Source organism: Pyxicephalus adspersus, chromosome 5, assembly GCF_032062135.1.
Source record: "Pyxicephalus adspersus chromosome 5, UCB_Pads_2.0, whole genome shotgun sequence".
NCBI classification, from domain to species: Eukaryota; Metazoa; Chordata; class Amphibia; order Anura; family Pyxicephalidae; genus Pyxicephalus; species Pyxicephalus adspersus.
The window spans coordinates 111,000,457-111,012,523 of record NC_092862.1 but is presented as its reverse complement, the minus strand read 5'-3'; the positions used below and the strand labels follow the sequence as shown (position 1 = coordinate 111,012,523).

Genomic DNA, 12,067 nt, shown 5'->3' with positions numbered 1-12,067 from the left:
CAGCATGGGACTGACAAGGAAATCCCTTTAAGGGGAAGACTACACTAAATACATTAAGCGTTGTTGATCTTGTATGACTCTGATATCAACCCACAATTTAATTCCCATAACTGAATATACAATGCATTCTCTTTATTCCACATCCATATACACTATGGATTTGTCTAAAATCAGGCAGTGTTTTATGCATAAGTTTAAATATCTACTAGTAATAATAATGCCTGCGTGAAGGCACAATTGTGGTAAATTGTTAATGTCAAAATAGTCAAGAGAATGAAATGTCGATTATTTTCATTATGACAAGAGCAACTGACCATTCATTGTCAATCAGAAGCTTTCTGTATAAAGTATGGAAAAGCTGAGAATGTTCTGCAGCAGCAAGCAAAGTCGTGTGTGTGTGTGTGTGTGTAAAAAAATGAGCAATAGATGTAAAAATCACAGTGAAGATGAAACTAAACATCTGCAATGCGCTGTTGCAAAACCATTTGGTGGGTATACAAGGACAGACACCTATAGATGACTGCACAGACCTGTAGACCAAATCTGCCTGCCATTAGGCAAAAGGAAGGGAAGGTGGCACAAACATGCAAATCTGCCCAGTTTCCACATGGTTTGTACTGTGATGGTGCAGACCAATGGCAATCCAAGTGCCACCCTGTGATATGTGAAAAAACAATAGCAAGCACACAACGTTCTAACTTGTCTGGCTGTATCCAATCCAAAGCAGTCAGCCTGTTTAATTATAGGCACTCAAGTAGATACTTTTAGCAATATCTTCCTCAATATTATTTTAGTCCTTACTAAGAGTAAACCAAGCAATTATTTCTGTATATTAGGCTTGTGTGGAGTTACCTCATTACTGTCGGTTGGATCTTCCCATCAAAAGAAAAAGATGTCCAGAATGAAGATTTTACAAAGAAAAAAAAAGTCAGCTCAGAAACCAAACCATGCAGGACAAAAGACAAGGGGATCATGTGACATTACTAAAAAGGGAATTTCCAATAATTAGATTGCTGTATATATGGATAAATTGCTTTGTGGAATTACCTACAACTAGCACGTGTAAGAATTTGCTGGCTGTAGCCCCTTATGAATGTCTTTGTTACTAACATTTTTACACAAAGCAGGATAAATTTAATTTTATCATACCTCTAATTCAAAACATCTCTGAGTTGTTGGGATAAAAAGGAAGGAGTAGTTCCTGTATTTCTCTTAATTGTTGCCTTTACATTTCACCTTGAGCTACTGAGCTCTGTACACAGCAGAACAGGTAAAGAGAAGGAAAGCACATGAAAATGTGCCTAAAGCTCCACCTGTTGGATACATATGTAAGTACAAAGTATTTATACTCAAGATTTAAAATTATTACCTTGTCCATAAAACAGTAATAAGATTTGTACAATTATACAAAATAATTTTATTCCCCATTGTATTCAATCCGAGTAAGTCCATGCCAGTGAGTAGGTCCAATGACTACAATTTTATTATGGATCTTTTAGCTGTCTCTAGTACTACAGTCTACACAGAAATTAATATGATTTTATAATCATGAAGCCTGTGTCCTATCTGTGTGCATTTACACCTATCAGGCTGCTAAAAAAAAATATTTCTTGGCTGCCATTAGTAGGAGCCTACATCAATTCAGAAAAAATAAATGTACATATAAAGGACAAACCAATCAAGTGACATGCAAGAATAATATGTTCTGACAGTGATAACTTTTTTTTATAAAAAGATAATCTTTGTGGGTCTTATGTTACTTATCTGATCTGAATGCAGTATAGGTCATCAGCATGACAGCCAACATGTCAACAATGTCAGCATCAACGCTAACAGCCATTTTCATGCCGACACACAAACTACTATTATTTAGATATATTAGCTTTACCAGACCCTCTGCTTCCTTCATATACACACTACAACCCTTTATTTATTTCTATGGGGAGCTACACACATGGTGGCATTATGGAGTATTGCTCACCCAAAGCAATGAATAGGGCAAGGGGAACATGATGGAGAGCACCCAGCGGAGGTTGGGTGACATAGGCAGGGCCACAAACTGAAAATCACTGGATTGAGGATTAAGGGTCTCCAGGTGGGCTGTACTCAGTTTAGACATATCTAAAAGACAACGGCAAGGCTGGCACAGGAGCTAGCACTCTCACCTTTGCAGTGCTAGGTCCCAGGTTCTCAGCCAAGATGCTCTCTGCGAGGAGTTTGTATGTTCCCCCCGTATTTGTGTGGGTTTCCTTTGGGTACTCTGGTATCCTCCCACATCCCAAAAAACATGCAGCTAGGTTAATTGGCTTCCCCTTAAAATTGGGCTTAGACTGTGGTAATGACATATGATTATGGTAGGGACATTAGAATGTGAGCTCCTTTGGGGGACAGCTAGCGACATGACTATGGACTTTGTAAAGTGCTTTGTAATATGTCGGCGCTATATAAATACTGTGCAAGAATTATATTGTGAAAAGTATAACATGTCTGCTTTTAGTTTCAGCACTAAATAAATACAAGTAAATAACAATAAATAATAACAAAAGACAACTTGTCCAAAACAAAAATATGTCAGGAACTTTTGTATACATGTACAAGAAAAAATAAGCCATTCAAGCTGTTAATAAAAGACAATGACTGCTAAATAGTGAGACAAAAGATAAGAAAAACCCAAAACTGAGTTTAAAACAAGTCTGGCTATATGGAAGAAGAATTGATGGCATTTAACAAAAAGAACACAATTACTATATGAAGCTAATATGAGTATTTAAAAATCAAAAACACACGCATGTGTAAACACAGAGCTCAATGAAAATATAAAGCAGGTAAAATTGTACATCCCTGCCTTTGATCATTTATTTAAATGTTAGTTTTCTAGGGTCATACAAGTCATATTAGCTGCAATCATTATTGTAAACAACCCGTGTATATCTTAAACCTACACTAGAACAAAAACAGTACGACAGTGCACTTTCCAGGCTGCTTGTACCATATTTCTATTAATTATGTGGAGGAAATATACTGAAAATAAAATCGCATCCAAAATCCATTTTTGATGTAAGCGAGTCTTATCTCATTAAATCAGCATCTATGATTAAAACAGAGATCATTTTTGGTACATAATGTATTGCATTGTTAGAGCAGCATCTGTTTGTTGCAAAGCATAACACATTTTTCAGCTTTAAGAAACTCTAATCATATGGAAAGAACAATCCAAACTTTGATGATATTACAAGTATGCTTTTTGCTTCCAAATGTATATTTCTTGCATTTTTTTTTTATAAACCCAAAAAAAGCCTGAAACCACTCTATTAACTATTTCTGCTAACAGCTCAAACTAAAACACTCGATGAACGTGAATAAATGAAATATACGTTGTCATTAGCTGTATATGAGGCCAGTTAAAAACAGGTTCATACCATGGAATTACCATATCTTCTGTATTCCAGATGAATATATTTATGTTTGTGCTCATTTGTTTTTTTTACCTTGGAATGCTGCTCATCAAATGGCACACTTGTTCATAGCTAAACAGATGTCCAGCAGTTAACTTGCAGAAGATTTATTAATGAGGGGTGCGAGGTGTTTTTACTAAAATCAACAAAAAATATCAGATTCCTAGCTGGTATGTATCCTCTTACTCACGTAATCAGGAAGGCAAGGCACATACCACCGACCAATATGCCATACCACGGATAAGATTGCTCTGTAGCAAACATTCTTGACATATTGGCCACCAAACCAATCCATTCTTGGAAACAACTGTCATGCACCCTATTTGTGGCACCACAATAACATGGCAGTTCTTCTACCACATTCATGGTTCAGGGTGTGAACTAGGAGGTTGATCCATCAATCTATACCTAATAGGCATGCAGTATATTTATTAAGTGTTTTGCATAGAATATATGCTGCAAGTGAACCACAGGATCGCATGACCTGATTTTGCAAGATGGAATTACAGTATTTGGAATGTTTACAATTTTTTTTTAAAGTATATGTCCCCGAGCGGGTAATAAGAACGTCCTTATTCCCTCACTTCCAATTTAGATACCCAGGTACTGTATAGGTTTTCTTTTCCTAAACAGGGAAACAATGTTGTATAGCAATTCTTTGATTTTGTTTAAAGCAACCTTTTAACATTTTATAAAGAAGGTACAAGAGGCACCTCTCTGTGACTGCACAAAATTCCAAATTATTAAGCTCCTTGAGGCCACTGAAATGTTGCAATATGCAAGTAGTAGACCTCTGATATGTAAATACCAACTAGAGAAAGGGAATTTCTATGTGAAAGGAAACTTGATGACTGGTCCACACCTTTTGTCTTCTTAAGCCCTTGCATCATGACCAGGAATCATTAGTGAAGCAAACACAGCGTGCAGCCAACCCTTGACTTTTCTTCTTTAAATCCATATTTGCAAACATGATGACCCCAGGGTTCTTGGGGTGCTTTGAAACTACAGAACAGTCTTCTTTTACAATTCTGTTGAAGCTTTGCAATTTTTCTAGTATGGAAGTACTTGCTTTAAGCAAGCATAGTTCCAATGCCCAAAGACAATTATGAGAACTGGAAATGCCATAATCACTTTCCCTGAGATGTGTGCTCAGCTTTATTCCTATACAGAGGTATAGAGGGGAAAAGGAGAGAAGTGCAATACATCAAGTACTTGTAACAGGTTTCTTGTTAGTTTCATATACGAACTACAATAACTGTCAGCCACTAGGCGTGACTGTCTGCTTATATTTTTGCACAGCTTTGCTACTGATCTGGGGGTGGACATAGGAATGTACAAAGAGTGCCACCGCACAAGGGCCCCAAACCCTCCTCCACTCAACAAGGCTCCCAAGTCAGTTCTGTACAAAGGCCCATTGTTGGCTACTTCCTCCAATGTTCTGATTCTATTGTTCGTTATTTCACACTGGTTATGTCAGAAGAAAAAATACATCACTATCTGCGCATTCACTCTGACTTCTTGTTACAGTTTCAGCTTAAGTATCAATCAAAGACAGAATGTTGACTAGGGAATAGCTTTTGCTTTTTATTCAGAAAACCCCTGGGCTGGCTGTCCCCAGATGGCTGCGAAGCGATGTGGTTGCGCTCACAAGTGCAGATGCATGGCCACTGAAAGCAATCCAGCTGATGGAGGAATCATAGGGGCAGGTAGAGGGGTTGGATATATGCCCATTACAATACTTGGGGCCTGATCAGGAACAGCCAGTCAGCTGCCCAGGAACAGCTAGTCCAGACAAGTTATTAGGAATCCTTTAGCATACATGCAGAATTTATTAAATGTTTATCTGTAAAAGTTTGTTCAAGTTTTAAAACATAAGCCACTGCCTCAGGGGTAAACTTTAGGCATCTCTTCTACTTCACCAACACAGAATTCAATCCTTGGCTAACTGGTAAACATCCAAAATGCAGAAAAAAACAATCCAATGTAATAGTCTTGGAAACAAAAATAATTTATAATAAAGCAGTGTTTTCCCCAAGACCTTTCAGCCGGGCTCACCACCCAGCACTTTTCAGTAATTACCTGGCTGTTTTTGGGTGGTTACTGAAGAGTTGGGTCACAATACAAGGGCCACCACCCAGCTACAATTTCTCCCCATCGGAATAAATAAATTCATGGGTTGAACACTGTAAAGTTTCAAGTTACACTACAATCAACACAGAATGTCACGAATATTTTAACTGCTTGTATGCAACTTGAAAGGGGAATTGAGTTCAAGTTTTACACACAGCTCTGTATGGCTGCCAGTAGGACTGTACAATTGGAATGTCAACATCTGTGACATATTCACACAATAGTTAATATGCACTTACATAAACTTTTTTTTAAATGCTGTATATGAAGTCATAAAAGCATCTTACAGTCAAAAAAAAAAAAAAATATATCATTGCTAAATTTGTACAGAATAGTTACAAAAATAGAATCTTTTTTTTTTTTTTTTTTTTTTTTTTACAACCAAGTACGTTTCCTTCATCAAGTTTTAGTACATTTATACACAGCAACTGAACACACTGACACACTTCATTAATATTCAAACTTGCTAGGAAAACTGTTAAATATCAGTGAAAATATTTACAAAATGAATATGAAATTGTCATAAAAAGCCCACTTGAACATAATTAAAAGGGACATCAGTATTTCATTCTCTTTTTTGCTTTCTTTACTGTTTTAAATATGCTATTGTTAAACAAACTGCAGTATTTCAGTCAACTAGGCAGCTAGTAAAGTCCTTCCATGAGACAGTTGGCTTTGTGAAGTGTCTGGGTGGGACTGCAGGTTATTTTACCATAATTCATTGCAATTAAATATGTAATGTTAGGAAGGAGCACAGTACTAGGGCTCTGAGAACGAATCTGTTGTTTCGGTCCACAATGAGGGCCATTCAGATAAAAATGTAGCAGCAAGCATGGGGATTGTTGGGGATTGTTCCCATAAGAAAATGCATGGCCGCGCTATATACTGCAACCTATCCATATAGCTATCCCCATGCCTGTCTGTTGTGATGCTGACTCCATTCATTACCATGGAAGACTGAATAACTATTAAGACTAGCCCACGTGTTTTTATCCTGCATTCTTTTCAAAAATAATTACTACAAATTGTCAGTTTCAAGAATGGTCATAAGCCTAGTCCTTTGATAATGCCAATATCTACATCCTAATAGTTACGTCAAAGCAATAATTCATGCAGAATAGTAACAAAAAAAGCTGCAGGTACAGAAAACCATTTATATATCCAGCACAGTATTGAGAAGGGAACATCTTGAGTGAACTGGGTGAATGCTGTTTCTAATTCTAATTCCATATCTACCCCGAAGCTTCATTTTAAATTTTACTGACGGCACTGCTACTAGCATGGCCAAAGGCGAGCGGCGTCTATAAAAGGTAACCAACGGTGTCTATAAAAGGTAACCAGCATCAAACGCTTGACCTGGTAAATATGGACATATAAAACAAAAGCAAAGGTAATATTTTACAAAAAAAAAAAAAAAAAAAAGAGGCATGCACATGTTCAATAATTATATACAGTAAAATTCTTCTTGAGTCCACCAGTATTATGATAAAAGCACAATTCCAGTAAGGTTTAAAAAGTAAAACCAACACTGACAACATTTTGCTGGTAAAATACCAAAACAAAGAGCAACTTTCACAAAGTCAGTGGGTTGAATTTCGAGGCTACGAGATCAGGACACTGCAGGTATAGACAGTACTCTAAAGGTAAAAGCACACATATAGATGTGCCAAAAGTGTCCTAAAAGATTGCTTTAGGACAGGTTCGGCTTCAGTATCAAGCTATCTGCTCCAGGACAGTTAATGGCTGTAAGTAGTACTGATACCGCTCACTGATGCCCCTATTCATTTTCAATGGGTCTGCCACTAGGAGAAACTAAACGTAGCATCTCCCCAGAAGCAGCAGTTCTCTGGCTTGAGGAATCGGTAAAATGATCGGAAGCCAACCACTTACATAGCAATAGTAAACACATCCATGGTGCAGTCACATTGATCTGTATCCATGCTTTGCTCAGAGCTCCCAAACTCCAGCAACTGCATGCAGCTTTCTACAAAAGTCTTTGGAAGGAAAGGAAAAGGAAGTCAAATAGCAGGATCCACTGCCAATTTTCTTGAAATGAGAACATGACATTTTAAAACCAACAAAAGCTATTTATGTGGTATATCTGTGTGGTCTATAACTGTGTGAATTTACATGTAACCAATTTGTTTTAAAAAGAGGTTCCAGAAACCATACAAATCCAATTAGTACACTGTACATGCTTTCCAACAAACACTACAAATGTGCTAAAGTCAGGAAGTCTAATCAGTTTAGTTCTGCTTCGCACAACTATGCTCTTGTTGTGAATATTGTTTATCTAAAGGAACTGGCACTAAGGAAATATGTAGGCTATTAACATTTTTTTTAACAAAAAGTTTGCAATGTTCAAAACTAAAAAAATAAGTAGCCATTTTGTTCCTATTTCCCTTTTAAATCAACTGTACCCATGACACAAGATTTCCAGAGCACTATGGGTTGTCTAAGAGAGCAAATGTGACAGAACTACAAGTCAGAAAGATAGCTCTCTGAAAACAGAAGGCATGAACAAGGTGTTAGTCGGATCTAGCATTTGTACACTTCTCTGTAAATTTTGGCTTCAGCTACTGAGCTCTTTAATAGCTCCCAATACCAACGGACAGGGAAACATATAAAAAGCGAGTGTGAGCTCCATCTGCTGGTAAAATCTGCTAGCTGAACTCATCTATACTTTCCACTAGGTCTATCACTGTCGCTCTACAACACACATATGTAGTTGAAGAACAGAGTTCTATATGTTCTGTATCTAAATATTTATTTTGTTTTTGGATAAACAAAAGAGCATCTATATAAGATGCTACCACCTTTTACATTTATAATTTTATTGTACCAGCAAATTGTTTAAAATAGGAGGAATATTCTTTGCTTACTTTATGTTTAATGAAAAGATTGCAGAATAACATTGTCAAAACATATACATGAACCTATTAGAGATACAGTTTTAGATATAAATGTCATACATCTTTTGTGGAAGAAGATGTTATACCATACCTCTGTTCTTTATACAGTGAACACTCTCAAGCTATAAACATGAAAATCTGTCAACCTGTATAGTAGGTATACAATTATATACAATAATATATTAATACAATAATAATAATAATATTAATACAATATATACAATATACAATTCTTGTAAAGATTAAAATTCAATTTAAAGTCAACATAAGCTAAAACATTTGTATAATGTTTTTACAACTAAACATCAGTTGTTTAATAGCGAAATACTTCAGGAATTCCATACTTAGTTTTTAGGTGGTAAAATATATATGATGTACAGACCCTCTACAAGGCTAATTCTTTCTTGTGAAACTTCCTCACCTCTTAGAATGTAAGCTCTTCTGGGCAGGGTCCTCTCCTACACCTGTGTCACTGTCTGTATTGTCTGACATTTGCAACCCCTATTTAATGTATAGCACTGCACAATACTGTTTTAAATATTAACAATAATAATTGGGAAATAAAATCCATCAAGATTTTACACTTTCCACGTCATACACTTACAGTTTAAACTATAGTCAAATATATTTTCAATCGGTCAGACAAAATAGATACCAGTCTATCACATAGTTCAGTGGCCTACTATATCTCTTGGGGTCATCATTGTCCTTGATTACCCAAAACAGCAAAATTGCTGCTGTCATTACCAGGGTTTGTAGATTTTTCAGACTTGGAAACACAGCTTATTATTAAGTCCTTTCCAGAAATAAAAGCCTGCAGTTAGGATGAGTTTATGTTGCTTTCTCGCCTGTGTATAGTAAGAAAACAGTTTACATGCAGCAGAGCAGGGCATGATGGTTTTACTTACCTACGTACACATGGTAAACTTTTGTGGTTGGAAAGGGTCCAGCAAACCTGTAATCGATCTGGTCCAGGATTCAAAACATTTGCTAGCAAATAGTAAATGACTTTGAAGAACTCCATTCCAGGTTTGCTGGATCACTGGAGTATATCCTCACCAGCCTTGGAGAGCTTTAATAAATCAGCCCCAGTGATTCAGAAGGCAATAAAGGTAAAGGATCAGAACACCAACTAGGCGAGCAAGATTTTTTTTTCTTAGAACTAACTACGAAAGGTTTCCTAAAAACATTTCTCAGTGATAACTCTGCTTTAAGATGAGTATATCTGATTCTTGGAATACTAAGTGAATTCCTAGATGTAGTTGATACATTTACTTTGTAAGACTGTATCAGAAAACTGTTGTATTTATGTAATTGCATTAACATGTTGCTTGTTGCATTGCATCATTTATTGTTTTATTTATGTTTTACATTTATTTGCTATAAACCTATAATAATTTGTTGTATATACCTATGGTGAGTCCACTAAGGCAGAACTATCAGAAGGTTGTCCTTGTGCTGCATTAAGCTCTCTCACTCATCCTTTGCGTCTTTTAGTTTAAAATTTAAACTGAATATAGCTTCAGGCTGTTTATACCATAGTTAGTAAATACTTTTAAATTACTACAACCAAACCTCTGTACTTGTTGCAGATAATATTTTTTGTGTAAACTACTTAAGTACTGAATCAATCAAGACACATCAAACTGCATTTTAATGCATGTATTAGGATAAATGACAAAGCATATATCTCTTCCAATGACTTCACAGTAGAAGGGCCTACCTGACTGCTTTAATGTTTATTAAATCCGTTAGGTAGGTCTTCCCATAATTTTAACAATGCAACTGTACAGCAATAGTACAATGCAAAATATATACCCAATGTTGTGCAGGATTTTGAAATTTGAATCTTTAAATTGGAGTACAATTTTACTTAGGTAAAGCCAGCAGAAGGAAGACTTGAGCCCTTTTCAGACTTACAGTGAAAAAATATCTAGTTAGCCACCCCTGGTCACCTCTATATGCACCATAGTATTTCACAAATGCTTTGCCGGACTGTTGAGTGTAGTTTTAATGTGGATCTTCTTCTAGAGGAGAAAAAGCAACCAGAAGGCCAAAAGCAACATGTTGCTTCCAAGAACTGTGCCACAACCCCACCGCAACCTTTTGCAGACGCTTCAATGATATGGTTCCCAACTGCTCCTGTGCTGTTCAATGGGAGTTTGGAGAGTGATTGAGCATGCACTACAATATTTTATTTACTGCAAGTCTGAAAGAGACCCTAAAGTACTTTCAAGCAGACGAGCTCCTAAATTTTGTGGTCTTTTTTTTAACTGAACTTGATGCACTTGCGCTATGTGGATTAAGGCACACAAATCCTCCAATGTTTTTTGGCTTATGGATTCACTTTAAAGATTTAAGGATAATTGTAGGCCAACAAAAAGCTTGGCTTTTAGGTAAGCTTCCTAGTGTTCTCCACAGAGCCCTGTGCACCACCCAGCACTTTTTAGTAACCACCTGGCTGTTTTTGGTAGTTATGTAGGAGTTGGGTTGGCTGCCACCCCGCCTATAATTTCTTCCCACCCGATAAAAAAAAAATCTGGACTGATCGCTGCTCCCCATCCATCATGACCCTGCCAGCAGTGGGGAAGTTGACCCTAAAAGCTGCCAAGCCATGAGCAGCTCCATCAACAGGGATGGTATCCTGCTCCATACCATCCAAAATAAACTAAATGATCAAGAAAATATTGCATTGCTACAAGTTTCTAAAATGTTTAGAAATATTATTTCAACAAAGTATACTAAACATACTAACAAGCAAGCTATAAAAAGCAACAAACACGTGGAGGGTTTTTTTCCTGATTCTGCCATTAAAAAAAAAAAAAACTGAAGCATTGTGGGATGTCAAATCATACACATTTCCCAGGGGTTAACAGTACAGATGTTGCAGAACACCCCAAAAAGTCTCCATTAGCTACAAATTATACTTTTACAGATGTATGCCACTATTTTTATTTTATTTTCTATTTGTTTAGAAACATTACCTTGCCAGCTGCACACCTCCCACAGGGTTTTGCTGATTGCAAAGCACAACCTGTCCACCTTCTCCCTAAGAAAGACACAAACATGTTTAGTTGTATACCAGTCATAATTAATCTGAAAGGGTCTCTGCGGAGAGGAGTGTGTAAGGTTCTTCATCTGAAGATTTGTGCGAGTGTTCGCTATGCAAAACTGCTTCTAAGGAACCAGCAGAGCATTAATTGTGCACATACAAAAAAAAAAAAAAAAAAACAGTCCAATTCACATGAGACAACTTAAGTCAATGTAGAATGTTTACTTTGTGCTGTGTATAACAGAACATTGTGTTAGTAGCCAATGAGACACCAAAAGGTCTATTTATAGGTGTTTTCAACCCCAAGATTCATCCACGTTTACGAAAACATATGAATCACAATGAAAATTGATTAACAAACGTTTTAATTGTATTCAATGTGAAAAATGTGTACATTTTGGATAAAAGTCGTGTAACCAAAAAAAAAAAAAAAAAATACACACTTTATTAACATATATATGTTAAGGCACAAAATCATGACATGTATATGCAACTGAACACATCACGGAACATCATTG

General features: G+C 36.5%; 1 protein-coding gene across 7 annotated transcripts in view; it reads right to left on the bottom strand.

The window, feature by feature from the left end:
* TBC1D5 (TBC1 domain family member 5) overlaps positions 1-12,067 on the bottom strand; it is a 307,439-nt gene that overhangs the window by 275,579 nt on the left and 19,793 nt on the right. For 6 of the 7 annotated variants that reach the window (XM_072412436.1, XM_072412442.1, XM_072412441.1 and 3 more), the window contains exon 2: positions 11,482-11,546. The exons of the other annotated variant lie outside the window; for it this stretch is intronic. The gene's annotated coding sequence lies outside the window, so the exon portion shown is untranslated. The remainder of the gene's footprint in view (positions 1-11,481; positions 11,547-12,067) is intronic. 7 annotated transcript variants of the gene reach the window in all.